We start from the raw sequence: 25,316 nt of genomic DNA on the forward strand, positions 1-25,316 counted from the left end.
CAGAACTTAAATCTGACGCCTTAGACCACTCGGCCTTCCTGACACGCTTTGAAGCGTTTTCCTTGTAAATGAAGCTATAGTACCACCCCGAAAAACCTCTCGGAATTCTATGCTCAATAAATTACTCAATTGCTGCCATACTAGAGAAGCCTTTCCTGAGTATTAGATATATGTTATTAAAATGAAACAATTCATTGTCAGAAGTGGGGTTCGAACCCACGCCCTCATACGAGGATCAGAGCTTAAATCTGACGCCTTAGACAACTTGGCCATCCTGACACGCTTTGAAACGTTTTCCTAGAAAATGAAGCTATAGTACCACTCCTAAATAACTCTCGGAATTCTATGCTCCATAAAGCCACTCACTTGTTGTCATATTAGAGAAGCCTTTCTTGAGCATGGGATACGTGTTAGTAAAGTAAAGCAAATCGTTGTCAGAAGTGGGGTTCGAACCCACGCCCTCATACGAGGATCAGAGCTTAAATCTGACGCCTTAGACCACTCGGCCATCCTGACACGCTTTTTAACGTTTTCCTTGAAAATGAAGCTATGGTACCACCTCTAAATAACTCTCGGAATTCTATGCTCCATAAAGCCACTCACTTGTTGTCATATTAGAGAAGCCTTTCGTGAGCATGGGATACATGTTAGTAAAGTAAAACAAATCGTTGACAGAAGTGGGGTTCGAACCCACGCCCTCATACGAGGATCAGAGCTTAAATCTGACGCCTTAGACCACTCGGCCATCCTGACACGCATTTTAACGTTTTCCTTGAAAATGAAGCTATAGTACCACCCCTAAATAACTCTCGGAATTCTATGCTCCATAAAGCCACTCACTTTTTGCCATAGTAGAGAGGCCTTTTCTGATCATGAGATCCATGTTATTAAAATGAAACAATTCGCTGTCAGAAGTGGGGTTCGAACCCAAGCCCTCATTCGAGGATCAGAACTTAAATCTGACGCCTTAGACCACTCGGCCATCCTGACACGCTTTGAAGCGTTTTCCTTGAAAATGAAGCTATGGTATCACCCCGAAAAACCTCTCGGAATTCTATGCTCAATAAACCACTCACTTGTTGCAATACTAGAGAAGCCTTTCCTGAGTATTAGATATATGTTATTAAAATGAAACAATTCATTGTCAGAAGTGGGGTTCGAACCCACGCCCTCATACGAGGATCAGAGCTTAAATCTGACGCCTTAGACCACTCGGCCATCCTGACACGCTCTAAAACGTTTTCCTAGAAAATGAAGCTATAGTACCACTCCTAAATAACTCTCGGAATTCTATGCTCCATAAAGCCACTCACTTGTTGTCATATTAGAGAAGCCTTTCTTGAGCATGGGATACGTGTTAGTAAAGTAAAACAAGTCGTTGTCAGATGTGGGGTTAGAACCCACGCCCTCATACGAGGATCAGAGCTTAAATCTGACGCCTTAGACCACTCGGCCATCCTGACACGCTTTTTAACGTTTTCCTTGAAAATGAAGCTATAGTACCACCCCTAAATGACTCTCGGAATTCTATGCTCCATAAAGCCACTCACTTTTTTCCATACTAGAGAGGCCTTTTCTGATCATGAGATCCATGTTGTTAAAATGAAGCAATTCGCTGTCAGAAGTGGGGTTCGAACCCACGCCCTCATACGAGGATCAGAGCTTAAATCTGACGCCTTAGACCACTCGGCCATCCTGACACGCTTATTAACGTTTTTCTTGAAAATGAAGCTATAGTACCACCCCGAAAAACCTCTCGGAATTCTATGCTCAATAAATTACTCAATTGCTGCCATACTAGAGAGGCCTTTCCTGAGTATTAGATATATGTTATTAAAATGAAACAACTCGCTGTCAGAAGTGGGGTCCGAACCCACGCCCTCATACGAGGATCAGAGCTTAAATCTGACGCCTTAGACCACTCGGCCATCCTGACACGCTTTGAAGTGTTTTCCTTGAAAATGAAGCTATAGTACCACCCCTAAATAACTCTCGGAATTCTATGCTCAATAAACCACTCACTTGTTGCCATACTAGAGAAGCCTTTCCTGAGTATTAGATATATGTTATTAAAATGAAACAATTCATTGTCAGAAGTGGGGTTCGAACCCACGCCCTCATACGAGGATCAGAGCTGAAATCTGACGCCTTAGACCACTCGGCCATCCTGACACGCTTTTAAACGTTTTCCTAGAAAATGAAGCTATAGTACCACCCCTAAATAACTCTCGGAATTCTATGCTCCATAAAGCCACTCACTTGTTGTCATATTAGAGAAGCCTTTCTTGAGCATGGGATACGTGTTAGTAAAGTAAAACAAATCGTTGTCAGAAGTGGGGTTAGAACCCACGCCCTCATACGAGGATCAGAGCTTAAATCTGACGCCTTAGACCACTCGGCCATCCTGACACGCTTTTTAACGTTTTCCTTGAAAATGAAGCTATAGTACCACCCCTAAATAACTCTCGGAATTCCATGCTCCATAAAGCCACTCACTTTTTTCCATACTAGAGAGGTCTTTTCTGATCATGAGATCCATGTTGTTAAAATGAAACAATTCGCTGTGAGAAGTGGGGTTCGAACCCACGCCCTCATACGAGGATCAGAGCTTAAATCTGACGCCTTAGACCACTCGGCCATCCTGACACGCTTTGAAGTGTTTTCCTTGAAAATAAAGCTATAGTACCACCCCTAAATAACTCGGAATTCTATGCTCCATAAAGCCACTCACTTTTTGCCATACTAGAGAGGCCTTGTCTGATCATGAGATCCATGTTGTTAAAATGAAACAATTCGCTGTCAGAAGTGGGGTTCGAACCCACGCCCTCATACGAGGATCAGAGCTTAAATCTGACGCCTTAGACCACTCGGCCATCCTGACACGCTTATTAACGTTTTCCTTGAAAATGAAACTATAGTACCACCCCGAAAAACCTCTCGGAATTCTATGCTCAATAAATTACTCAATTGCTGCCATACTAGAGAGGCCTTTCCTGAGTATTAGATATATGTTATTAAAATGAAACAACTCGCTGTCAGAAGTGGGGTCCGAACCCACGCCCTCATACGAGGATCAGAGCTTAAATCTGACGCCTTAGACCACTCGGCCATCCTGACACGCTTTGAAGTGTTTTCCTTGAAAATGAAGCTATAGTACCACCCCTAAATAACTCTCGGAATTCTATGCTCAATAAACCACTCACTTGTTGCCATACTAGAGAAGCCTTTCCTGAGTATTAGATATATGTTATTAAAATGAAACAATTCATTGTCAGAAGTGGGGTTCGAACCCACGCCCTCATACGAGGATCAGAGCTGAAATCTGACGCCTTAGACCACTCGGCCATCCTGACACGCTTTTAAACGTTTTCCTAGAAAATGAAGCTATAGTACCACCCCTAAATAACTCTCGGAATTCTATGCTCCATAAAGCCACTCACTTGTTGTCATATTAGAGAAGCCTTTCTTGAGCATGGGATACGTGTTAGTAAAGTAAAACAAATCGTTGTCAGAAGTGGGGTTAGAACCCACGCCCTCATACGAGGATCAGAGCTTAAATCTGACGCCTTAGACCACTCGGCCATCCTGACACGCTTTTTAACGTTTTCCTTGAAAATGAAGCTATAGTACCACCCCTAAATAACTCTCGGAATTCCATGCTCCATAAAGCCACTCACTTTTTTCCATACTAGAGAGGTCTTTTCTGATCATGAGATCCATGTTGTTAAAATGAAACAATTCGCTGTCAGAAGTGGGGTTCGAACCCACGCCCTCATACGAGGATCAGAGCTTAAATCTGACGCCTTAGACCACTCGGCCATCCTGACACGCTTTGAAGTGTTTTCCTTGAAAATAAAGCTATAGTACCACCCCTAAATAACTCGGAATTCTATGCTCCATAAAGCCACTCACTTTTTGCCATACTAGAGAGGCCTTGTCTGATCATGAGATCCATGTTGTTAAAATGAAACAATTCGCTGTCAGAAGTGGGGTTCGAACCCACGCCCTCATACGAGGATCAGAGCTTAAATCTGACGCCTTAGACCACTCTGCCATCCTGACACGCTTTTTAACGTTTTCCTTGAAAATGAAGCTATAGTACCACCCCGAAAAACCTCTCGGAATTCTATGCTCAATAAATTACTCAATTGCTGCCATACTAGAGAAGCCTTTCCTGAGTATTAGATATATGTTATTAAAATGAAACAACTCGCTGTCAGAAGTGGGGTCCGAACCCAAGCCCTCATACGAGGATCAGAACTTAAATCTGACGCCTTAGACCACTCGGCCATCCTGACACGCTTTGAAGCGTTTTCCTTGAAAATGAAGCTATAGTACCACCCCGAAAAACCTCTCGGAATTCTATGCTCAATAAATTACTCAATTGCTGCCATACTAGAGAAGCCTTTCCTGAGTATTAGATATATGTTATTAAAATGAAACAATTCATTGTCAGAAGTGGGGTTCGAACCCACGCCCTCATACGAGGATCAGAGCTTAAATCTGACGCCTTAGACAACTTGGCCTTCCTGACACGCTTTGAAACGTTTTCCTAGAAAATGAAGCTATGGTACCACCTCTAAATAACTCTCGGAATTCTATGCTCCATAAAGCCACTCACTTGTTGTCATATTAGAGAAGCCTTTCGTGAGCATGGGATACGTGTTAGTAAAGTAAAACAAATCGTTGTCAGATGTGGGGTTAGAACCCACGCCCTCATACGAGGATCAGAGCTTAAATCTGACGCCTTAGACCACTCGGCCATCCTGACACGCTTTTTAACGTTTTCCTTGAAAATGAAGCTATAGTACCACCCCTAAATAACTCTCGGAATTCTATTCTCCATAAAGCAACTCACTTTTTTCCATACTAGAGAGGCCTTTTCTGATCATGAGATCCATGTTGTTAAAATGAAGCAATTCGCTGTCAGAAGTGGGGTTCGAACCCACGCCCTCATACGAGGATCATAGCTTAAATCTGACGCCTTAGACCACTCGGCCATCCTGACACGCTTTGAAGTGTTTTCCTTGAAAATGAAGCTATAGTACCACCCCTTAAAACCTCTCGGAATTCTATGCTCAATAAACCACTCACTTGTTGTCATATTAGAGAAGCCTTTCGTGAGCATGGGATACGTGTTAGTAAAGTAAAACAAATCGTTGTCAGATGTGGGGTTAGAACCCACGCCCTCATACGAGGATCAGAGCTTAAATCTGACGCCTTAGACCACTCGGCCATCCTGACACGCTTTTTAACGTTTTCCTTGAAAATGAAGCTATAGTACCACCCCTAAATAACTCTCGGAATTCTATTCTCCATAAAGCAACTCACTTTTTTCCATACTAGAGAGGCCTTTTCTGATCATGAGATCCATGTTGTTAAAATGAAGCAATTCGCTGTCAGAAGTGGGGTTCGAACCCACGCCCTCATACGAGGATCATAGCTTAAATCTGACGCCTTAGACCACTCGGCCATCCTGACACGCTTTGAAGTGTTTTCCTTGAAAATGAAGCTATAGTACCACCCCTTAAAACCTCTCGGAATTCTATGCTCAATAAACCACTCACTTGTTGCCATACTAGAGAAGCCTTTCCTGAGTATTAGATATATGTTATTAAAATGAAACAATTCATTGTCAGAAGTGGGGTTCGAACCCACGCCCTCATACGAGGATCAGAGCTTAAATCTGACGCCTTAGACCACTCTGCCATCCTGACACGCTTTTTAACGTTTTCCTTGAAAATGAAGCTATAGTACCACCCCGAAAAACCTCTCGGAATTCTATGCTCAATAAATTACTCAATTGCTGCCATACTAGAGAAGCCTTTCCTGAGTATTAGATATATGTTATTAAAATGAAACAACTCGCTGTCAGAAGTGGGGTCCGAACCCAAGCCCTCATACGAGGATCAGAACTTAAATCTGACGCCTTAGACCACTCGGCCATCCTGACACGCTTTGAAGCGTTTTCCTTGAAAATGAAGCTATAGTACCACCCCGAAAAACCTCTCGGAATTCTATGCTCAATAAATTACTCAATTGCTGCCATACTAGAGAAGCCTTTCCTGAGTATTAGATATATGTTATTAAAATGAAACAATTCATTGTCAGAAGTGGGGTTCGAACCCACGCCCTCATACGAGGATCAGAGCTTAAATCTGACGCCTTAGACAACTTGGCCTTCCTGACACGCTTTGAAACGTTTTCCTAGAAAATGAAGCTATGGTACCACCTCTAAATAACTCTCGGAATTCTATGCTCCATAAAGCCACTCACTTGTTGTCATATTAGAGAAGCCTTTCGTGAGCATGGGATACGTGTTAGTAAAGTAAAACAAATCGTTGTCAGATGTGGGGTTAGAACCCACGCCCTCATACGAGGATCAGAGCTTAAATCTGACGCCTTAGACCACTCGGCCATCCTGACACGCTTTTTAACGTTTTCCTTGAAAATGAAGCTATAGTACCACCCCTAAATAACTCTCGGAATTCTATTCTCCATAAAGCAACTCACTTTTTTCCATACTAGAGAGGCCTTTTCTGATCATGAGATCCATGTTGTTAAAATGAAGCAATTCGCTGTCAGAAGTGGGGTTCGAACCCACGCCCTCATACGAGGATCATAGCTTAAATCTGACGCCTTAGACCACTCGGCCATCCTGACACGCTTTGAAGTGTTTTCCTTGAAAATGAAGCTATAGTACCACCCCTTAAAACCTCTCGGAATTCTATGCTCAATAAACCACTCACTTGTTGTCATATTAGAGAAGCCTTTCGTGAGCATGGGATACGTGTTAGTAAAGTAAAACAAATCGTTGTCAGATGTGGGGTTAGAACCCACGCCCTCATACGAGGATCAGAGCTTAAATCTGACGCCTTAGACCACTCGGCCATCCTGACACGCTCTTTAACGTTTTCCTTGAAAATGAAGCTATAGTACCACCCCTAAATAACTCTCGGAATTCTATTCTCCATAAAGCAACTCACTTTTTTCCATACTAGAGAGGCCTTTTCTGATCATGAGATCCATGTTGTTAAAATGAAGCAATTCGCTGTCAGAAGTGGGGTTCGAACCCACGCCCTCATACGAGGATCATAGCTTAAATCTGACGCCTTAGACCACTCGGCCATCCTGACACGCTTTGAAGTGTTTTCCTTGAAAATGAAGCTATAGTACCACCCCTTAAAACCTCTCGGAATTCTATGCTCAATAAACCACTCACTTGTTGCCATACTAGAGAAGCCTTTCCTGAGTATTAGATATATGTTATTAAAATGAAACAATTCATTGTCAGAAGTGGGGTTCGAACCCACGCCCTCATACGAGGATCAGAGCTTAAATCTGACGCCTTAGACCACTCTGCCATCCTGACACGCTTTTTAACGTTTTCCTTGAAAATGAAGCTATAGTACCACCCCGAAAAACCTCTCGGAATTCTATGCTCAATAAATTACTCAATTGCTGCCATACTAGAGAAGCCTTTCCTGAGTATTAGATATATGTTATTAAAATGAAACAACTCGCTGTCAGAAGTGGGGTCCGAACCCAAGCCCTCATACGAGGATCAGAACTTAAATCTGACGCCTTAGACCACTCGGCCATCCTGACACGCTTTGAAGCGTTTTCCTTGAAAATGAAGCTATAGTACCACCCCGAAAAACCTCTCGGAATTCTATGCTCAATAAATTACTCAATTGCTGCCATACTAGAGAAGCCTTTCCTGAGTATTAGATATATGTTATTAAAATGAAACAATTCATTGTAAGAAGTGGGGTTCGAACCCACGCCCTCATACGAGGATCAGGGCTTAAATCTGACGCCTTAGACAACTTGGCCATCCTGACACGCTTTGAAACGTTTTCCTAGAAAATGAAGCTATAGTACCACTCCTAAATAACTCTCGGAATTCTATGCTCCATAAAGCCACTCACTTGTTGTCATATTAGAGAAGCCTTTCTTGAGCATGGGATACGTGTTAGTAAAGTAAAACAAATCGTTGTCAGAAGTGGGGTTCGAACCCACGCCCTCATACGAGGATCAGAGCTTAAATCTGACGCCTTAGACCACTCGGCCATCCTGACACGCTCTTTAACGTTTTCCTTGAAAATGAAGCTATAGTACCACCCCTAAATAACTCTCGGAATTCTATGCTCCATAAAGCCACTCACTTTTTGCCATACTAGAGAGGCCTTTTCTGATCATGAGATCCATGTTGTTAAAATGAAACAATTCGCTGTCAGAAGTGGGCTTCGAACCCACGCCCTCATACGAGGATTAGAGCTTAAATCTGACGCCTTAGACCACTCGGCCATCCTGACACGCTTATTAACGTTTTCCTTGAAAATGAAGCTATAGTACCACTCCTAAATAACTCTCGGAATTCTATGCTCCATAAAGCCACTCACTTGTTGTCATATTAGAGAAGCCTTTCTTGAGCATGGGATACGTGTTAGTAAAGTAAAGCAAATCGTTGTCAGAAGTGGGGTTCGAACCCACGCCCTCATACGAGGATCAGAGCTTAAATCTGACGCCTTAGACCACTCGGCCATCCTGACACGCTTTGAAGCGTTTTCCTTGAAAATGAAGCTATAGTACCACCCCGAAAAACCTCTCGGAATTCTATGCTCAATAAATTACTCAATTGCTGCCATACTAGAGAAGCCTTTCCTGAGTATTAGATATATGTTATTAAAATGAAACAATTCATTGTAAGAAGTGGGGTTCGAACCCACGCCCTCATACGAGGATCAGGGCTTAAATCTGACGCCTTAGACAACTTGGCCATCCTGACACGCTTTGAAACGTTTTCCTAGAAAATGAAGCTATAGTACCACTCCTAAATAACTCTCGGAATTCTATGCTCCATAAAGCCACTCACTTGTTGTCATATTAGAGAAGCCTTTCTTGAGCATGGGATACGTGTTAGTAAAGTAAAACAAATCGTTGTCAGAAGTGGGGTTCGAACCCACGCCCTCATACGAGGATCAGAGCTTAAATCTGACGCCTTAGACCACTCGGCCATCCTGACACGCTCTTTAACGTTTTCCTTGAAAATGAAGCTATAGTACCACCCCTAAATAACTCTCGGAATTCTATGCTCCATAAAGCCACTCACTTTTTGCCATACTAGAGAGGCCTTTTCTGATCATGAGATCCATGTTATTAAAATGAAACAACTCGCTGTCAGAAGTGGGGTCCGAACCCAAGCCCTCATACGAGGATCAGAACTTAAATCTGACGCCTTAGACCACTCGGCCATCCTGACACGCTTATTAACGTTTTCCTTGAAAATGAAGCTATAGTACCACCCCGAAAAACCTCTCGGAATTCTATGCTCAATAAATTACTCAATTGCTGCCATACTAGAGAAGCCTTTCCTGAGTATTAGATATATGTTATTAAAATGAAACAACTCGCTGTCAGAAGTGGGGTCCGAACCCAAGCCCTCATACGAGGATCAGAACTTAAATCTGACGCCTTAGACCACTCGGCCATCCTGACACGCTTTGAGGCGTTTTCCTTGAAAATGAAGCTATAGTACCACCCCGAAAAACCTCTCGGAATTCTATGCTCAATAAATTACTCAATTGCTGCCATACTAGAGAAGCCTTTCCTGAGTATTAGATATATGTTATTAAAATGAAACAATTCATTGTCAGAAGTGGGGTTCGAACCCACGCCCTCATACGAGGATCAGAGCTTAAATCTGACGCCTTAGACCACTCGGCCATCCTGACACGCTTTTTAACGTTTTCCTTGAAAATGAAGCTATAGTACCACCCCTAAATAACTCTCGGAATTCTATGCTCCATAAAGCCACTCACTTTTTGCCATACTAGAGAGGCCTTTTCTGATCATGAGATCCATGTTATTAAAATGAAAACATTCGCTGTCAGAAGTGGGGTTCGAACCCACGCCCTCATACTAGGATCAGAGCTGAAATCTGACGCCTTAGACTACTCGGCCATCCTGACACGCTTTGAAGCGTTTTCCTTGAAAATGCAGCTATAGTACCACCCCGAAAAACCTCTCGAAATTCTATGCTCAATAAATTACTCAATTGTTGCCATACTAGAGAAGCCTTTCCTGAGTATTAGATTTATGTTATTAAAATGAAACAATTCATTGTCAGAAGTGGGGTTCGAACCCACGCCCTCATACGAGGATCAGAGCTTAAATCTGACGCCTTAGACCACTCGGCCATCCTGACACGCTTTTTAACGTTTTCCTTGAAAATGAAGCTATAGTACCACCCCTAAATAACTCTCGGAATTCTATGCTCCATAAAGCCACTCACTTGTTGTCATATTAGAGAAGCCTTTCTTGAGCATGGGATACGTGTTAGTAAAGTAAAGCAAATCGTTGTCAGAAGTGGGGTTCGAACCCACGCCCTCATACGAGGATCAGAGCTTAAATCTGACGCCTTAGACCACTCGGCCATCCTGACACGCTTTGAAGCGTTTTCCTTGAAAATGAAGCTATAGTACCACCCCGAAAAACCTCTCGGAATTCTATGCTCAATAAATTACTCAATTGCTGCCATACTAGAGAAGCCTTTCCTGAGTATTAGATATATGTTATTAAAATGAAACAATTCATTGTCAGAAGTGGGGTTCGAACCCACGCCCTCATACGAGGATCAGAGCTTAAATCTGACGCCTTAGACCACTCGGCCATCCTGACACGCTTTTTAACGTTTTCCTTGAAAATGAAGCTATAGTACCACCCCTAAATAACTCTCGGAATTCTATGCTCCATAAAGCCACTCACTTTTTGCCATACTAGAGAGGCCTTTTCTGATCATGAGATCCATGTTGTAAAAATGAAACAATTCGCTGTCAGAAGTGGGGTTCGAACCCACGTCCTTATACGAGGATCAGAGCTTAAATCTGACGCCTTAGACCACTCGGCCATCCTGACACGCTTATTAACGTTTTCCTTGAAAATGAAGCTATAGTACCACCCCGAAAAACCTCTCGGAATTCTATGCTCAATAAATTACTCAATTGCTGCCATACTAGAGAAGCCTTTCCTGAGTATTAGATATATGTTATTAAAATGAAACAACTCGCTGTCAGAAGTGGGGTCCGAACCCAAGCCCTCATACGAGGATCAGAACTTAAATCTGACGCCTTAGACCACTCGGCCATCCTGACACGCTTTGAGGCGTTTTCCTTGAAAATGAAGCTATAGTACCACCCCGAAAAACCTCTCGGAATTCTATGCTCAATAAATTACTCAATTGCTGCCATACTAGAGAAGCCTTTCCTGAGTATTAGATATATGTTATTAAAATGAAACAATTCATTGTCAGAAGTGGGGTTCGAACCCACGCCCTCATACGAGGATCAGAGCTTAAATCTGACGCCTTAGACCACTCGGCCATCCTGACACGCTTTTTAACGTTTTCCTTGAAAATGAAGCTATAGTACCACCCCTAAATAACTCTCGGAATTCTATGCTCCATAAAGCCACTCACTTTTTGCCATACTAGAGAGGCCTATTCTGATCATGAGATCCATGTTATTAAAATGAAAACATTCGCTGTCAGAAGTGGGGTTCGAACCCACGCCCTCATACTAGGATCAGAGCTGAAATCTGACGCCTTAGACTACTCGGCCATCCTGACACGCTTTGAAGCGTTTTCCTTGAAAATGCAGCTATAGTACCACCCCGAAAAACCTCTCGGAATTCTATGCTCAATAAATTACTCAATTGCTGCCATACTAGAGAAGCCTTTCCTGAGTATTAGATATATGTTATTAAAATGAAACAATTCATTGTCAGAAGTGGGGTTCGAACCCACGCCCTCATACGAGGATCAGAGCTTAAATCTGACGCCTTAGACCACTCGGCCATCCTGACACGCTTTTTAACGTTTTCCTTGAAAATGAAGCTATAGTACCACCCCTAAATAACTCTCGGAATTCTATGCTCCATAAAGCCACTCACTTTTTGCCATACTAGAGAGGCCTTTTCTGATCATGAGATCCATGTTATTAAAATGAAAACATTCGCTGTCAGAAGTGGGGTTCGAACCCACGCCCTCATACTAGGATCAGAGCTGAAATCTGACGCCTTAGACTACTCGGCCATCCTGACACGCTTTGAAGCGTTTTCCTTGAAAATGCAGCTATAGTACCACCCCGAAAAACCTCTCGAAATTCTATGCTCAATAAATTACTCAATTGTTGCCATACTAGAGAAGCCTTTCCTGAGTATTAGATTTATGTTATTAAAATGAAACAATTCATTGTCAGAAGTGGGGTTCGAACCCACGCCCTCATACGAGGATCAGAGCTTAAATCTGACGCCTTAGACCACTCGGCCATCCTGACACGCTTTTTAACGTTTTCCTTGAAAATGAAGCTATAGTACCACCCCTAAATAACTCTCGGAATTCTATGCTCCATAAAGCCACTCACTTTTTGCCATACTAGAGAGGCCTATTCTGATCATGAGATCCATGTTATTAAAATGAAAACATTCGCTGTCAGAAGTGGGGTTCGAACCCACGCCCTCATACTAGGATCAGAGCTGAAATCTGACGCCTTAGACTACTCGGCCATCCTGACACGCTTTGAAGCGTTTTCCTTGAAAATGCAGCTATAGTACCACCCCGAAAAACCTCTCGAAATTCTATGCTCAATAAATTACTCAATTGTTGCCATACTAGAGAAGCCTTTCCTGAGTATTAGATTTATGTTATTAAAATGAAACAATTCATTGTCAGAAGTGGGGTTCGAACCCACGCCCTCATACGAGGATCAGAGCTTAAATCTGACGCCTTAGACCACTCGGCCATCCTGACACGCTTTTAAACGTTTTCCTGGAAAATGAAGCTATAGTACCACCCCTAAATAACTCTCGGAATTCTATGCTCCATAAAGCCACTCACTTTTTGCCATACTAGAGAGGCCTTTTCTGATCATGAGATCCATGTTGTTAAAATGAAACAACTCGCTGTCAGAAGTGGGGTCCGAACCCAAGCCCTCATACGAGGATCAGAACTTAAATCTGACGCCTTAGACCACTCGGCCATCCTGACACGCTTTGAAGCGTTTTCCTTGAAAATGAAGCTATAGTACCACCCCGAAAAACCTCTCGGAATTCTATGCTCAATAAATTACTCAATTGCTGCCATACTAGAGAAGCCTTTCCTGAGTATTAGATATATGTTATTAAAATGAAACAATTCATTGTCAGAAGTGGGGTTCGAACCCAAGCCCTCATACGAGGATCAGAGCTTAAATCTGACGCCTTAGACCACTCGGCCATCCTGACACGCTTTTTAACGTTTTCCTTGAAAATGAAGCTATAGTACCACCCCTAAATAACTCTCGGAATTCTATGCTCCATAAAGCCACTCACTTTTTGCCATACTAGAGAGGCCTTTTCTGATCATGAGATCCAAGTTGTTAAAATGAAACAATTCGCTGTCAGAAGTGGGGTTCGAACCCACGCCCTTATACGAGGATCAGAGCATAAATCTGACGCCTTAGACCACTCGGCCATCCTGACACGCTTATTAACGTTTTCCTTGAAAATGAAGCTATAGTACCACCCCGAAAAACCTCTCGGAATTCTATGCTCAATAAATTACTCAATTGCTGCCATACTAGAGAAGCCTTTCCTGAGTATTAGATATATGTTATTAAAATGAAACAACTCGCTGTCAGAAGTGGGGTCCGAACCCAAGCCCTCATACGAGGATCAGAACTTAAATCTGACGCCTTAGACCACTCGGCCATCCTGACACGCTTTGAGGCGTTTTCCTTGAAAATGAAGCTATAGTACCACCCCGAAAAACCTCTCGGAATTCTATGCTCAATAAATTACTCAATTGCTGCCATACTAGAGAAGCCTTTCCTGAGTATTAGATATATGTTATTAAAATGAAACAATTCATTGTCAGAAGTGGGGTTCGAACCCACGCCCTCATACGAGGATCAGAGCTTAAATCTGACGCCTTAGACCACTCGGCCATCCTGACACGCTTTTTAACGTTTTCCTTGAAAATGAAGCTATAGTACCACCCCTAAATAACTCTCGGAATTCTATGCTCCATAAAGCCACTCACTTTTTGCCATACTAGAGAGGCCTTTTCTGATCATGAGATCCATGTTATTAAAATGAAAAAATTCGCTGTCAGAAGTGGGGTTCGAACCCACGCCCTCATACTAGGATCAGAGCTGAAATCTGACGCCTTAGACTACTCGGCCATCCTGACACGCTTTGAAGCGTTTTCCTTGAAAATGCAGCTATAGTACCACCCCGAAAAACCTCTCGAAATTCTATGCTCAATAAATTACTCAATTGTTGCCATACTAGAGAAGCCTTTCCTGAGTATTAGATTTATGTTATTAAAATGAAACAATTCATTGTCAGAAGTGGGGTTCGAACCCACGCCCTCATACGAGGATCAGAGCTTAAATCTGACGCCTTAGACCACTCGGCCATCCTGACACGCTTTTAAACGTTTTCCTGGAAAATGAAGCTATAGTACCACCCCTAAATAACCCTCGGAATTCTATGCTCCATAAAGCCACTCACTTTTTGCCATACTAGAGAGGCCTTTTCTGATCATGAGATCCATGTTGTTAAAATGAAACAACTCGCTGTCAGAAGTGGGGTCCGAACCCAAGCCCTCATACGAGGATCAGAACTTAAATCTGACGCCTTAGACCACTCGGCCATCCTGACACGCTTTGAAGCGTTTTCCTTGAAAATGCAGCTATAGTACCACCCCGAAAAACCTCTCGAAATTCTATGCTCAATAAATTACTCAATTGTTGCCATACTAGAGAAGCCTTTCCTGAGTATTAGATATATGTTATTAAAATGAAACAATTCATTGTCAGAAGTGGGGTTCGAACCCAAGCCCTCATACGAGGATCAGAGCTTAAATCTGACGCCTTAGACCACTCGGCCATCCTGACACGCTTTTTAACGTTTTCCTTGAAAATGAAGCTATAGTACCACCCCTAAATAACTCTCGGAATTCTATGCTCCATAAAGCCACTCACTTTTTGCCATACTAGAGAGGCCTTTTCTGATCATGAGATCCATGTTGTTAAAATGAAACAATTCGCTGTCAGAAGTGGGGTTCGAACCCACGCCCTTATACGAGGATCAGAGCATAAATCTGACGCCTTAGACCACTCGGCCATCCTGACACGCTTTTTAACGTTTTCCTTGAAAATGAAGCTATAGTACCACCCCTAAATAACTCTCGGAATTCTATGCTCCATAAAGCCACTCACTTTTTGCCATACTAGAGAGGCCTTTTCTGATCATGAGATCCATGTTATTAAAATGAAAACATTCGCTGTCAGAAGTGGGGTTCGAACCCACGCCCTCATACTAGGATCAGAGCTGAAATCTGACGCCTTAGACTACTCGGCCATCCTGACACGCTTTGAAGCGTTTTCCTTGAAAATGCAGCTATAGTACCACCCCGAAAAACCTCTCGAAATTCTATGCTCAATAAATTACTCAATTGTTGCTATACTAGAGAAGCCTTTCCTGAGTATTAGATTTATGTTATTAAAATGAAACAATTCATTGTCAGAAGTGGGGTTCGAACCCACGCCCTCATACGAGGATCAGAGCTTAAATCTGACGCCTTAGACCACTCGGCCATCCTGACACGCTTTTAAACGTTTTCCTGGAAAATGAAGCTATAGTACCACCCCTAAATAACTCTCGGAATTCTATGCTCCATAAAGCCACTCACTTTTTGCCATACTAGAGAGGCCTTTTCTGATCATGAGATCCATGTTATTAAAATGAAACAACTCGCTGTCAGAAGTGGGGCCCGAACCCAAGCCCTCATACGAGGATCAGAACTTAAATCTGATGCCTTAGACCACTCGGCCATCCTGACACGCTTTGAAGCGTTTTCCTTGAAAATGAAGCTATAGTACCACCCCGAAAAACCTCTCGGAATTCTATGCTCAATAAATTACTCAATTGCTGCCATACTAGAGAAGCCTTTCCTGAGTATTAGATATATGTTATTAAAATGAAACAATTCATTGTCAGAAGTGGGGTTCGAACCCACGCCCTCATACGAGGATCAGAGCTTAAATCTGACGCCTTAGACCACTCGGCCATCCTGACACGCTTTTAAATGTTTTCCTGGAAAATGAAGCTATAGTACCACCCCGAAAAACCTCTCTGAATTCTATGCTCAATAAATTACTCAATTGCTGCCATACTAGAGAAGCCTTTCCTGAGTATTAGATATATGTTATTAAAATGAAACAATTCATTGTCAGAAGTGGGGTTCGAACCCACGCCCTCATACGAGGATCAGAGCTTAAATCTGACGCCTTAGACCACTCGGCCACCCTGACACGCTTTGAAACGTTTTCCTAGAAAATGAAGCTATAGTACCACTCCTAAATAACTCTCGGAATTCTATGCTCCATAAAGCCACTCACTTGTTGTCATATTAGAGAAGCCTTTCTTGAGCATATGATACGTGTTAGTAAAGTAAAACAAATCGTTGTCAGAAGTGGGGTTCGAACCCAATCCCTCATACGAGGATCAGAGCTTAAATCTGACGCCTTAGACCACTCGGCCATCCTGACAAGCTTTTTAACGTTTTCCTTGAAAATGAAGCTAAAGTACCACCCCTAAATAACTCTCGGAATTCTATGCTCCATAAAGCCACTCACTTTTTGCCATACTAGAGAGGCCTTTTCTGATCATGAGATCCATGTTATTAAAATGAAACAATTCGCTGTCAGAAGTGGGGTTCGAACCCACGCCCTCATACTAGGATCAGAGCTGAAATCTGACGCCTTAGACTACTCGGCCATCCCGACACGCTTTGAAGCGTTTTCCTTGAAAATGCAGCTATAGTACCACCCCGAAAAACCTCTCGAAATTCTATGCTCAATAAATTACTCAATTGTTGCCATACTAGAGAAGTCTTTCCTGAGTATTAGATTTATGTTATTAAAATGAAACAATTCATTGTCAGAAGTGGGGTTCGAACCCACGCCCTCATACGAGGATCAGAGCTTAAATCTGACGCCTTAGACCACTCGGCCATCGTGACACGCTTTTAAACGTTTTCCTGGAAAATGAAGCTATAGTACCACCCCTAAATAACTCTCGGAATTCTATGCTCCATAAAGCCACTCACTTTTTGCCATACTAGAGAGGCCTTTTCTGATCATGAGATCCATGTTGTTAAAATGAAACAATTCGCTGTCAGAAGTGGGGTTCGAACCCACGCCCTCATACGAGGATCAGAGCTTAAATCTGACGCCTTAGACCACTCGGCCATCCTGACACGCTTATTAACGTTTTCCTTGAAAATGAAGCTATAGTACCACCCCGAAAAACCTCTCGGAATTCTATGCTCAATAAATTACTCAATTGCTGCCATACTAGAGAAGCCTTTCCTGAGTATTAGATATATGTTATTAAAATGAAACAACTCGCTGTCAGAAGTGGGGTCCGAACCCAAGCCCTCATACGAGGATCAGAACTTAAATCTGACGCCTTAGACCACTCGGCCATCCTGACACGCTTTGAAGCGTTTTCCTTGAAAATGAAGCTATAGTACCACCCCGAAAAACCTCTCGGAATTCTATGCTCAATAAATTACTCAATTGCTGCCATACTAGAGAAGCCTTTCCTGAGTATTAGATATATGTTATTAAAATGAAACAATTCATTGTCAGAAGTGGGGTTCGAACCCACGCCCTCATACGAGGATCAGAGCTTAAATCTGACGCCTTAGACCACTCGGCCATCCTGACACGCTTTTTAACGTTTTCCTTGAAAATGAAGCTATAGTACCACCCCTAAATAACTCTCGGAATTCTATGCTCCATAAAGCCACTCACTTTTTGCCATACTAGAGAGGCCTTTTCTGATCATGAGATCCATGTTATTAAAATGAAAACATTCGCTGTCAGAAGTGGGGTTCGAACCCACGCCCTCATACTAGGATCAGAGCTGAAATCTGACGCCTTAGACTACTCGGCCATCCTGACACGCTTTGAAGCGTTTTCCTTGAAAATGCAGCTATAGTACCACCCCGAAAAACCTCTCGAAATTCTATGCTCAATAAATTACTCAATTGTTGCCATACTAGAGAAGCCTTTCCTGAGTATTAGATTTATGTTATTAAAATGAAACAATTCATTGTCAGAAGTGGGGTTCGAATCCACGCCCTCATACGAGGATCAGAGCTTAAATCTGACGCCTTAGACCACTCGGCCATCCTGACACGCTTTTAAACGTTTTCCTGGAAAATGAAGCTATAGTACCACCCCTAAATAACTCTCGGAATTCTATGCTCCATAAAGCCACTCACTTTTTGCCATACTAGAGAGGCCTTTTCTGATCATGAGATCCATGTTATTAAAATGAAACAACTCGCTGTCAGAAGTGGGGCCCGAACCCAAGCCCTCATACGAGGATCAGAACTTAAATCTGATGCCTTAGACCACTCGGCCATCCTGACACGCTTTGAAGCGTTTTCCTTGAAAATGAAGCTATAGTACCACCCCGAAAAACCTCTCGGAATTCTATGCTCAATAAATTACTCAATTGCTGCCATACTAGAGAAGCCTTTCCTGAGTATTAGATATATGTTATTAAAATGAAACAATTCATTGTCAGAAGTGGGGTTCGAACCCACGCCCTCATACGAGGATCAGAGCTTAAATCTGACGCCTTAGACCACTCGGCCATCCTGACACGCTTTTTAACGTTTTCCTTGAAAATGAAGCTATAGTACCACCCCTAAATAACTCTCGGAATTCTATGCTCCATAAAGCCACTCACTTTTTGCCATACTAGAGAGGCCTTTTCTGATCATGAGATCCATGTTATTAAAATGAAAACATTCGCTGTCAGAAGTGGGGTTCGAACCCACGCCCTCATACTAGGATCAGAGCTGAAATCTGACGCCTTAGACTACTCGGCCATCCTGACACGCTTTGAAGCGTTTTCCTTGAAAATGCAGCTATAGTACCACCCCGAAAAACCTCTCGAAATTCTATGCTCAATAAATTACTCAATTGTTGCCATACTAGAGAAGCCTTTCCTGAGTATTAGATTTATGTTATTAAAATGAAACAATTCATTGTCAGAAGTGGGGTTCGAATCCACGCCCTCATACGAGGATCAGAGCTTAAATCTGACGCCTTAGACCACTCGGCCATCCTGACACGCTTTTAAACGTTTTCCTGGAAAATGAAGCTATAGTACCACCCCTAAATAACTCTCGGAATTCTATGCTCCATAAAGCCACTCACTTTTTGCCATACTAGAGAGGCCTTTTCTGATCATGAGATCCATGTTATTAAAATGAAACAACTCGCTGTCAGAAGTGGGGCCCGAACCCAAGCCCTCATACGAGGATCAGAACTTAAATCTGATGCCTTAGACCACTCGGCCATCCTGACACGCTTTGAAGCGTTTTCCTTGAAAATGAAGCTATAGTACCACCCCGAAAAACCTCTCGGAATTCTATGCTCAATAAATTACTCAATTGCTGCCATACTAGAGAAGCCTTTCCTGAGTATTAGATATATGTTATTAAAATGAAACAATTCATTGTCAGAAGTGGGGTTCGAACCCACGCCCTCATACGAGGATCAGAGCTTAAATCTGACGCCTTAGACCACTCGGCCATCCTGACACGCTTTTTAACGTTTTCCTTGAAAATGAAGCTATAGTACCACCCCTAAATAACTCTCGGAATTCTATGCTCCATAAAGCCACTCACTTTTTGCCATACTAGAGAGGCCTTTTCTGATCATGAGATCCATGTTATTAAAATGAAAACATTCGCTGTCAGAAGTGGGGTTCGAACCCACGCCCTCATACTAGGATCAGAGCTGAAATCTGACGCCTTAGACTACTCGGCCATCCTGACACGCTTTGAAGCGTTTTCCTTGAAAATGCAGCTATAGTACCACCCCGAAAAACCTCTCGGAATTCTATGCTCAATAAATTACTCAATTGTTGCCATACTAGAGAAGCCTTTCCTGAGTATTAGATTTATGTTATTAAAATGAAACAATTCATTGTCAGAAGTGGGGTTCGAACCCACGCCCTCATACGAGGATCAGAGCTTAAATCTGACGCCTTAGACCACTCGGCCATCCTAACACGCTTTTAAACGTTTTCCTGGAAAATTAAGCTATAGTACCACCCCTAAATAACTCTCGGAATTCTATGCTCCATAAAGCCACTCACTGTTTGCCATACTAGAGAGGCCTTTTCTGATCATGAGATCCATGTTATTAAAATGAAACAACTCGCTGTCAGAAGTGGGGTTCGAACCCACGCCCTCATACGAGGATCAGAGCTTAAATCTGACGCCTTAGACCACTCGGCCATCCTGACACGCTTTTTAACGTTTTCCTTGAAAATGAAGCTATAGTACCACCCCTAAATAACCCTCGGAATTCTATGCTCCATAAAGCCACTCACTTTTTGCCATACTAGAGAGGCCTTTTCTGATCATGAGATCCATGTTATTAAAATGAAAACATTCGCTGTCAGAAGTGGGGTTCGAACCCACGCCCTCATACTAGGATCAGAGCTGAAATCTGACGCCTTAGACCACTCGGCCATCCTGACACGCTTTGAAGCGTTTTCCTTGAAAATGAAGCTATAGTACCACCCCGAAAAACCTCTCGGAATTCTATGCTCAATAAATTACTCAATTGTTGCCATACTAGAGAAGCCTTTCCTGAGTATTAGATTTATGTTATTAAAATGAAACAATTCATTGTCAGAAGTGGGGTTCGAACCCACGCCCTCATACGAGGATCAGAGCTTAAATCTGACGCCTTAGACCACTCGGCCATCCTGACACGCTTTTAAACGTTTTCCTGGAAAATGAAGCTATAGTACCACCCCTAAATAACTCTCGGAATTCTATGCTCCATAAAGCCACTCACTGTTTGCCATACTAGAGAGGCCTTTTCTGATCATGAGATCCATGTTATTAAAATGAAACAACTCGCTGTCAGAAGTGGGGCCCGAACCCAAGCCCTCATACGAGGATCAGAACTTAAATCTGATGCCTTAGACCACTCGGCCATCCTGACACGCTTTGAAGCGTTTTCCTTGAAAATGAAGCTATAGTACCACCCCGAAAAACCTCTCGGAATTCTATGCTCAATAAATTACTCAATTGCTGCCATACTAGAGAAGCCTTTCCTGAGTATTAGATATATGTTATTAAAATGAAACAATTCATTGTCAGAAGTGGGGTTCGAACCCACGCCCTCATACGAGGATCAGAGCTTAAATCTGACGCCTTAGACCACTCGGCCATCCTGACACGCTTTTAAATGTTTTCCTGGAAAATGAAGCTATAGTACCACCCCGAAAAACCTCTCGGAATTCTATGCTCAATAAATTACTCAATTGCTGCCATACTAGAGAAGCCTTTCCTGAGTATTAGATATATGTTATTAAAATGAAACAATTCATTGTCAGAAGTGGGGTTCGAACCCACGCCCTCATACGAGGATCAGAGCTTAAATCAACGCCTTAGACCACTCGGCCATCCTGACACGCTTTGAAACGTTTTCCTAGAAAATGAAGCTATAGTACCACCCCTAAATAACTCTCGGAATTCTATGCTCCATAAAGCCACTCACTTGTTGTCATATTAGAGAAGCCTTTCGTGAGCATGGGATACATGTTAGTAAAGTAAAACAAATCATTGTCAGAAGTGGGGTTCGAACCCACGCCCTCATACGAGGATCAGAGCTTAAATCTGACGCCTTAGACCACTCGGCCATCCTGACACGCTTTGAAACGTTTTCCTAGAAAATGAAGCTATAGTACCACTCCTAAATAACTCTCGGAATTCTATGCTCCATAAAGCCACTCACTTGTTGTCATATTAGAGAAGCCTTTCTTGAGCATATGATACGTGTTAGTAAAGTAAAACAAATCGTTGTCAGAAGTGGGGTTCGAACCCAATCCCTCATACGAGGATCAGAGCTTAAATCTGACGCCTTAGACCACTCGGCCATCCTGACACGCTTTTTAACGTTTTCCTTGAAAATGAAGCTATAGTACCACCCCTAAATAACTCTCGGAATTCTATGCTCCATAAAGCCACTCACTTTTTGCCATACTAGAGAGGCCTTTTCTGATCATGAGATCCATGTTGTTAAAATGAAACAATTCGCTGTCAGAAGTGGGGTTCGAACCCACGCCCTCATACGAGGATCAGAGCTTAAATCTGACGCCTTAGACCACTCGGCCATCCTGACTCGCTTATTAACGTTTTCCTTGAAAATGAAGCTATAGTACCACCCCGAAAAACCTCTCGGAATTCTATGCTCAATAAATTACTCAATTGCTGCCATACTAGAGAAGCCTTTCCTGAGTATTAGATATATGTTATTAAAATGAAACAACTCGCTGTCAGAAGTGGGGTCCGAACCCAAGCCCTCATACGAGGATCAGAACTTAAATCTGACGCCTTAGACCACTCGGCCATCCTGACACGCTTTGAAGCGTTTTCCTTGAAAATGAAGCTATAGTACCACCCCGAAAAACCTCTCGGAATTCTATGCTCAATAAATTACTCAATTGCTGCCATACTAGAGAAGCCTTTCCTGAGTATTAGATATATGTTATTAAAATGAAACAATTCATTGTCAGAAGTGGGGTTCGAACCCACGCACTCATACGAGGATCAGAGCTTAAATCTGACGCCTTAGACCACTCGGCCATCCTGACACGCTTTTTAACGTTTTCCTTGAAAATGAAGCTATAGTACCACCCCTAAATAACTCTCGGAATTCTATGCTCCATAAAGCCACTCACTTTTTGCCATACTAGAGAGGCCTTTTCTGATCATGAGATCCATTTTATTAAAATGAAAACATTCGCTGTCAGAAGTGGGGTTCGAACCCACGCCCTCATACGAGGATCAGAGCTTAAATCAACGCCTTAGACCACTCGGCTATCCTGACACGCTTTGAAACGTTTTCCTAGAAAATGAAGCTATAGTACCACCCCGAAAAACCTCTCGGAATTCTATGCTCAATAAATTACTCAATTGCTGCCATACTAGAGAAGCCTTTCCTGAGTATTAGATATATGTTATTAAAATGAAACAACTCGCTGTCAGAAGTGGGGTCCGAACCCAAGCCCTCATTCGAGGATCAGAGCTTAAATCTGACGCCTTAGACCACTCGGCCATCCTGACACGCTTTTTAACGTTTTCCTTGAAAATGAAGCTAAAGTACCACCCCTAAATAACTCTCGGAATTCTATGCTCCATAAAGCCACTCACTTTTTGCCATACTAGAGAGGCCTTTTCTGATCATGAGATCCATGTTATTAAAATGAAACAACTAGCTGTCAGAAGTGGGGTCCGAACCCAAGCCCTCATTCGAGGATCAGAGCTTAAATCTGACGCCTTAGACCACTCGGCCATCCTGACACGCTTTTAAACGTTTTCCTGGAAAATGAAGCTATAGTACCACCCCGAAAAACCTCTCGGAATTCTATGCTCAATAAATTACTCAATTGCTGCCATACTAGAGAAGCCTTTCCTGAGTATTAGATATATGTTATTAAAATGAAACAATTCATTGTCAGAAGTGGGGTTCGAACCCACGCCCTCTTACGAGGATCAGAGCTTAAATCTGACGCCTTAGACCACTCGGCCATCCTGACACGCTTTGAAACGTTTTCCTACAAAAGAAGCTATAGTACCACTCCTAAATAACTCTCGGAATTCTATGCTCCATAAAGCCACTCACTTGTTGTCATATTAGAGAAGCCTTTCTTGAGCATGGGATACGTGTTAGTAAAGTAAAACAAATCGTTGTCAGAAGTGGGGTTCGAACCCAATCCCTCATACGATGATCAGAGCTTAAATCTGACGCCTTAGACCAATCGGCCATCCTGACACGCTTTGAAGCGTTTTCCTTGAAAATGAAGCTATAGTACCACCCCGAAAAACCTCTCGGAATTCTATGCTCAATAAATTACTCAATTGCTGCCATACTAGAGAAGCCTTTCCTGAGTATTAGATATATGTTATTAAAATGAAACAATTCATTGTCAGAAGTGGGGTTCGAACCCACGCCCTCATACGAGGATCAGAGCTTAAATCTGACGCCTTAGACCACTCGGCCATCCTGACACGCTTTTTAACGTTTTCCTTGAAAATGAAGCTATAGTACCACCCCTAAATAACTCTCGGAATTCTATGCTCCATAAAGCCACTCACTTTTTGCCATACTAGAGAGGCCTTTTCTGATCATGAGATCCATTTTATTAAAATGAAAACATTCGCTGTCAGAAGTGGGGTTCGAACCCACGCCCTCATACGAGGATCAGAGCTTAAATCAACGCCTTAGACCACTCGGCTATCCTGACACGCTTTGAAACGTTTTCCTAGAAAATGAAGCTATAGTACCACTCCTAAATAACTCTCGGAATTCTATGCTCCATAAAGCCACTCACTTGTTGTCATATTAGAGAAGCCTTTCTTGAGCATATGATACGTGTTAGTAAAGTAAAACAAATCGTTGTCAGAAGTGGGGTTCGAACCCAATCCCTCATACGAGGATCAGAGCTTAAATCTGACGCCTTAGACCACTCGGCCATCCTGACACGCTTTTTAACGTTTTCCTTGAAAATGAAGCTAAAGTACCACCCCTAAATAACTCTCGGAATTCTATGCTCCATAAAGCCACTCACTTTTTGCCATACTAGAGAGGCCTTTTCTGATCATGAGATCCATGTTATTAAAATGAAACAATTCGCTGTCAGAAGTGGGGTTCGAACCCACGCCCTCATACTAGGATCAGAGCTGAAATCTGACGCCTTAGACTACTCGGCCATCCTGACACGCTTTGAAGCGTTTTCCTTGAAAATGCAGCTATAGTACCACCCCGAAAAACCTCTCGGAATTCTATGCTCAATAAATTACTCAATTGCTGCCATACTAGAGAAGCCTTTCCTGAGTATTAGATATATGTTATTAAAACGAAACAATTCATTGTCAGAAGTGGGGTTCGAACCCACGCCCTCATACGAGGATCAGAGCTTAAATCTGACGCCTTAGACCACTCGGCCATCCTGACACGCTTTTAAACGTTTTCCTGGAAAATGAAGCTATAGTACCACCCCTAAATAACTCTCGGAATTCTATGCTCCATAAAGCCACTCACTTTTTGCCATACTAGAGAGGCCTTTTCTGATCATGAGATCCATGTTATTAAAATGAAACAACTAGCTGTCAGAAATGGGGTCCGAACCCAAGCCCTCATACGAGGATCAGAACTTAAATCTGA

General features: G+C 42.6%; 47 non-coding genes across 47 annotated transcripts; all 47 read right to left on the reverse strand.

Moving 5' to 3' along the window:
* Nucleotides 1-432: 432 nt before the first annotated feature.
* Nucleotides 433-516, reverse strand: TRNAL-UAA (transfer RNA leucine (anticodon UAA)). Its single transcript has one exon. It is a non-coding gene; the product is annotated as a tRNA-Leu (tRNA).
* A 153-nt stretch (nt 517-669) lies between these two features.
* Nucleotides 670-753, reverse strand: TRNAL-UAA (transfer RNA leucine (anticodon UAA)). The gene has a single exon. It is a non-coding gene; the product is annotated as a tRNA-Leu (tRNA).
* A 389-nt stretch (nt 754-1,142) lies between these two features.
* On the reverse strand, nt 1,143-1,226 carry TRNAL-UAA (transfer RNA leucine (anticodon UAA)). Its single transcript has one exon. It is a non-coding gene; the product is annotated as a tRNA-Leu (tRNA).
* A 390-nt stretch (nt 1,227-1,616) lies between these two features.
* TRNAL-UAA (transfer RNA leucine (anticodon UAA)) lies at nt 1,617-1,700 on the reverse strand. Its single transcript has one exon. It is a non-coding gene; the product is annotated as a tRNA-Leu (tRNA).
* A 152-nt stretch (nt 1,701-1,852) lies between these two features.
* Nucleotides 1,853-1,936, reverse strand: TRNAL-UAA (transfer RNA leucine (anticodon UAA)). The gene has a single exon. It is a non-coding gene; the product is annotated as a tRNA-Leu (tRNA).
* A 389-nt stretch (nt 1,937-2,325) lies between these two features.
* Nucleotides 2,326-2,409, reverse strand: TRNAL-UAA (transfer RNA leucine (anticodon UAA)). The gene has a single exon. It is a non-coding gene; the product is annotated as a tRNA-Leu (tRNA).
* A 388-nt stretch (nt 2,410-2,797) lies between these two features.
* TRNAL-UAA (transfer RNA leucine (anticodon UAA)) lies at nt 2,798-2,881 on the reverse strand. The gene has a single exon. It is a non-coding gene; the product is annotated as a tRNA-Leu (tRNA).
* A 152-nt stretch (nt 2,882-3,033) lies between these two features.
* Nucleotides 3,034-3,117, reverse strand: TRNAL-UAA (transfer RNA leucine (anticodon UAA)). Its single transcript has one exon. It is a non-coding gene; the product is annotated as a tRNA-Leu (tRNA).
* A 389-nt stretch (nt 3,118-3,506) lies between these two features.
* TRNAL-UAA (transfer RNA leucine (anticodon UAA)) lies at nt 3,507-3,590 on the reverse strand. Its single transcript has one exon. It is a non-coding gene; the product is annotated as a tRNA-Leu (tRNA).
* A 153-nt stretch (nt 3,591-3,743) lies between these two features.
* Nucleotides 3,744-3,827, reverse strand: TRNAL-UAA (transfer RNA leucine (anticodon UAA)). The gene has a single exon. It is a non-coding gene; the product is annotated as a tRNA-Leu (tRNA).
* Nucleotides 3,828-3,978: 151 nt separating this feature from the next.
* Nucleotides 3,979-4,062, reverse strand: TRNAL-UAA (transfer RNA leucine (anticodon UAA)). The gene has a single exon. It is a non-coding gene; the product is annotated as a tRNA-Leu (tRNA).
* A 1,571-nt stretch (nt 4,063-5,633) lies between these two features.
* TRNAL-UAA (transfer RNA leucine (anticodon UAA)) lies at nt 5,634-5,717 on the reverse strand. Its single transcript has one exon. It is a non-coding gene; the product is annotated as a tRNA-Leu (tRNA).
* A 1,571-nt stretch (nt 5,718-7,288) lies between these two features.
* TRNAL-UAA (transfer RNA leucine (anticodon UAA)) lies at nt 7,289-7,372 on the reverse strand. Its single transcript has one exon. It is a non-coding gene; the product is annotated as a tRNA-Leu (tRNA).
* Nucleotides 7,373-7,997: 625 nt separating this feature from the next.
* Nucleotides 7,998-8,081, reverse strand: TRNAL-UAA (transfer RNA leucine (anticodon UAA)). The gene has a single exon. It is a non-coding gene; the product is annotated as a tRNA-Leu (tRNA).
* Nucleotides 8,082-8,471: 390 nt separating this feature from the next.
* On the reverse strand, nt 8,472-8,555 carry TRNAL-UAA (transfer RNA leucine (anticodon UAA)). The gene has a single exon. It is a non-coding gene; the product is annotated as a tRNA-Leu (tRNA).
* Nucleotides 8,556-8,944: 389 nt separating this feature from the next.
* Nucleotides 8,945-9,028, reverse strand: TRNAL-UAA (transfer RNA leucine (anticodon UAA)). The gene has a single exon. It is a non-coding gene; the product is annotated as a tRNA-Leu (tRNA).
* Nucleotides 9,029-9,653: 625 nt separating this feature from the next.
* TRNAL-UAA (transfer RNA leucine (anticodon UAA)) lies at nt 9,654-9,737 on the reverse strand. Its single transcript has one exon. It is a non-coding gene; the product is annotated as a tRNA-Leu (tRNA).
* Nucleotides 9,738-10,126: 389 nt separating this feature from the next.
* On the reverse strand, nt 10,127-10,210 carry TRNAL-UAA (transfer RNA leucine (anticodon UAA)). Its single transcript has one exon. It is a non-coding gene; the product is annotated as a tRNA-Leu (tRNA).
* Nucleotides 10,211-10,363: 153 nt separating this feature from the next.
* On the reverse strand, nt 10,364-10,447 carry TRNAL-UAA (transfer RNA leucine (anticodon UAA)). Its single transcript has one exon. It is a non-coding gene; the product is annotated as a tRNA-Leu (tRNA).
* Nucleotides 10,448-10,599: 152 nt separating this feature from the next.
* Nucleotides 10,600-10,683, reverse strand: TRNAL-UAA (transfer RNA leucine (anticodon UAA)). Its single transcript has one exon. It is a non-coding gene; the product is annotated as a tRNA-Leu (tRNA).
* Nucleotides 10,684-10,836: 153 nt separating this feature from the next.
* TRNAL-UAA (transfer RNA leucine (anticodon UAA)) lies at nt 10,837-10,920 on the reverse strand. Its single transcript has one exon. It is a non-coding gene; the product is annotated as a tRNA-Leu (tRNA).
* Nucleotides 10,921-11,308: 388 nt separating this feature from the next.
* On the reverse strand, nt 11,309-11,392 carry TRNAL-UAA (transfer RNA leucine (anticodon UAA)). The gene has a single exon. It is a non-coding gene; the product is annotated as a tRNA-Leu (tRNA).
* A 389-nt stretch (nt 11,393-11,781) lies between these two features.
* TRNAL-UAA (transfer RNA leucine (anticodon UAA)) lies at nt 11,782-11,865 on the reverse strand. The gene has a single exon. It is a non-coding gene; the product is annotated as a tRNA-Leu (tRNA).
* A 389-nt stretch (nt 11,866-12,254) lies between these two features.
* TRNAL-UAA (transfer RNA leucine (anticodon UAA)) lies at nt 12,255-12,338 on the reverse strand. Its single transcript has one exon. It is a non-coding gene; the product is annotated as a tRNA-Leu (tRNA).
* Nucleotides 12,339-12,727: 389 nt separating this feature from the next.
* Nucleotides 12,728-12,811, reverse strand: TRNAL-UAA (transfer RNA leucine (anticodon UAA)). The gene has a single exon. It is a non-coding gene; the product is annotated as a tRNA-Leu (tRNA).
* A 626-nt stretch (nt 12,812-13,437) lies between these two features.
* On the reverse strand, nt 13,438-13,521 carry TRNAI-UAU (transfer RNA isoleucine (anticodon UAU)). The gene has a single exon. It is a non-coding gene; the product is annotated as a tRNA-Ile (tRNA).
* A 388-nt stretch (nt 13,522-13,909) lies between these two features.
* On the reverse strand, nt 13,910-13,993 carry TRNAL-UAA (transfer RNA leucine (anticodon UAA)). Its single transcript has one exon. It is a non-coding gene; the product is annotated as a tRNA-Leu (tRNA).
* A 389-nt stretch (nt 13,994-14,382) lies between these two features.
* TRNAL-UAA (transfer RNA leucine (anticodon UAA)) lies at nt 14,383-14,466 on the reverse strand. The gene has a single exon. It is a non-coding gene; the product is annotated as a tRNA-Leu (tRNA).
* A 626-nt stretch (nt 14,467-15,092) lies between these two features.
* On the reverse strand, nt 15,093-15,176 carry TRNAI-UAU (transfer RNA isoleucine (anticodon UAU)). Its single transcript has one exon. It is a non-coding gene; the product is annotated as a tRNA-Ile (tRNA).
* Nucleotides 15,177-15,565: 389 nt separating this feature from the next.
* On the reverse strand, nt 15,566-15,649 carry TRNAL-UAA (transfer RNA leucine (anticodon UAA)). Its single transcript has one exon. It is a non-coding gene; the product is annotated as a tRNA-Leu (tRNA).
* Nucleotides 15,650-16,038: 389 nt separating this feature from the next.
* Nucleotides 16,039-16,122, reverse strand: TRNAL-UAA (transfer RNA leucine (anticodon UAA)). The gene has a single exon. It is a non-coding gene; the product is annotated as a tRNA-Leu (tRNA).
* A 152-nt stretch (nt 16,123-16,274) lies between these two features.
* On the reverse strand, nt 16,275-16,358 carry TRNAL-UAA (transfer RNA leucine (anticodon UAA)). Its single transcript has one exon. It is a non-coding gene; the product is annotated as a tRNA-Leu (tRNA).
* Nucleotides 16,359-16,984: 626 nt separating this feature from the next.
* On the reverse strand, nt 16,985-17,068 carry TRNAL-UAA (transfer RNA leucine (anticodon UAA)). The gene has a single exon. It is a non-coding gene; the product is annotated as a tRNA-Leu (tRNA).
* Nucleotides 17,069-17,221: 153 nt separating this feature from the next.
* TRNAL-UAA (transfer RNA leucine (anticodon UAA)) lies at nt 17,222-17,305 on the reverse strand. The gene has a single exon. It is a non-coding gene; the product is annotated as a tRNA-Leu (tRNA).
* Nucleotides 17,306-17,693: 388 nt separating this feature from the next.
* On the reverse strand, nt 17,694-17,777 carry TRNAL-UAA (transfer RNA leucine (anticodon UAA)). Its single transcript has one exon. It is a non-coding gene; the product is annotated as a tRNA-Leu (tRNA).
* Nucleotides 17,778-18,639: 862 nt separating this feature from the next.
* TRNAL-UAA (transfer RNA leucine (anticodon UAA)) lies at nt 18,640-18,723 on the reverse strand. Its single transcript has one exon. It is a non-coding gene; the product is annotated as a tRNA-Leu (tRNA).
* Nucleotides 18,724-19,585: 862 nt separating this feature from the next.
* Nucleotides 19,586-19,669, reverse strand: TRNAL-UAA (transfer RNA leucine (anticodon UAA)). The gene has a single exon. It is a non-coding gene; the product is annotated as a tRNA-Leu (tRNA).
* Nucleotides 19,670-20,058: 389 nt separating this feature from the next.
* On the reverse strand, nt 20,059-20,142 carry TRNAL-UAA (transfer RNA leucine (anticodon UAA)). The gene has a single exon. It is a non-coding gene; the product is annotated as a tRNA-Leu (tRNA).
* Nucleotides 20,143-20,295: 153 nt separating this feature from the next.
* On the reverse strand, nt 20,296-20,379 carry TRNAL-UAA (transfer RNA leucine (anticodon UAA)). The gene has a single exon. It is a non-coding gene; the product is annotated as a tRNA-Leu (tRNA).
* Nucleotides 20,380-20,768: 389 nt separating this feature from the next.
* On the reverse strand, nt 20,769-20,852 carry TRNAL-UAA (transfer RNA leucine (anticodon UAA)). The gene has a single exon. It is a non-coding gene; the product is annotated as a tRNA-Leu (tRNA).
* Nucleotides 20,853-21,241: 389 nt separating this feature from the next.
* TRNAL-UAA (transfer RNA leucine (anticodon UAA)) lies at nt 21,242-21,325 on the reverse strand. Its single transcript has one exon. It is a non-coding gene; the product is annotated as a tRNA-Leu (tRNA).
* Nucleotides 21,326-21,713: 388 nt separating this feature from the next.
* TRNAL-UAA (transfer RNA leucine (anticodon UAA)) lies at nt 21,714-21,797 on the reverse strand. Its single transcript has one exon. It is a non-coding gene; the product is annotated as a tRNA-Leu (tRNA).
* Nucleotides 21,798-22,187: 390 nt separating this feature from the next.
* On the reverse strand, nt 22,188-22,271 carry TRNAL-UAA (transfer RNA leucine (anticodon UAA)). Its single transcript has one exon. It is a non-coding gene; the product is annotated as a tRNA-Leu (tRNA).
* A 388-nt stretch (nt 22,272-22,659) lies between these two features.
* On the reverse strand, nt 22,660-22,743 carry TRNAL-UAA (transfer RNA leucine (anticodon UAA)). The gene has a single exon. It is a non-coding gene; the product is annotated as a tRNA-Leu (tRNA).
* An 861-nt stretch (nt 22,744-23,604) lies between these two features.
* Nucleotides 23,605-23,688, reverse strand: TRNAL-UAA (transfer RNA leucine (anticodon UAA)). The gene has a single exon. It is a non-coding gene; the product is annotated as a tRNA-Leu (tRNA).
* A 388-nt stretch (nt 23,689-24,076) lies between these two features.
* TRNAL-UAA (transfer RNA leucine (anticodon UAA)) lies at nt 24,077-24,160 on the reverse strand. The gene has a single exon. It is a non-coding gene; the product is annotated as a tRNA-Leu (tRNA).
* An 862-nt stretch (nt 24,161-25,022) lies between these two features.
* Nucleotides 25,023-25,106, reverse strand: TRNAL-UAA (transfer RNA leucine (anticodon UAA)). Its single transcript has one exon. It is a non-coding gene; the product is annotated as a tRNA-Leu (tRNA).
* Nucleotides 25,107-25,316: the final 210 nt, after the last annotated feature.

The sequence above is a fragment of the Phalangium opilio genome, unplaced genomic scaffold (assembly GCF_054372755.1).
Source record: "Phalangium opilio isolate 3A_F unplaced genomic scaffold, DU_Popi_V2 ptg000091l_1, whole genome shotgun sequence".
NCBI lineage: Eukaryota > Metazoa > Arthropoda > Arachnida > Opiliones > Phalangiidae > Phalangium > Phalangium opilio.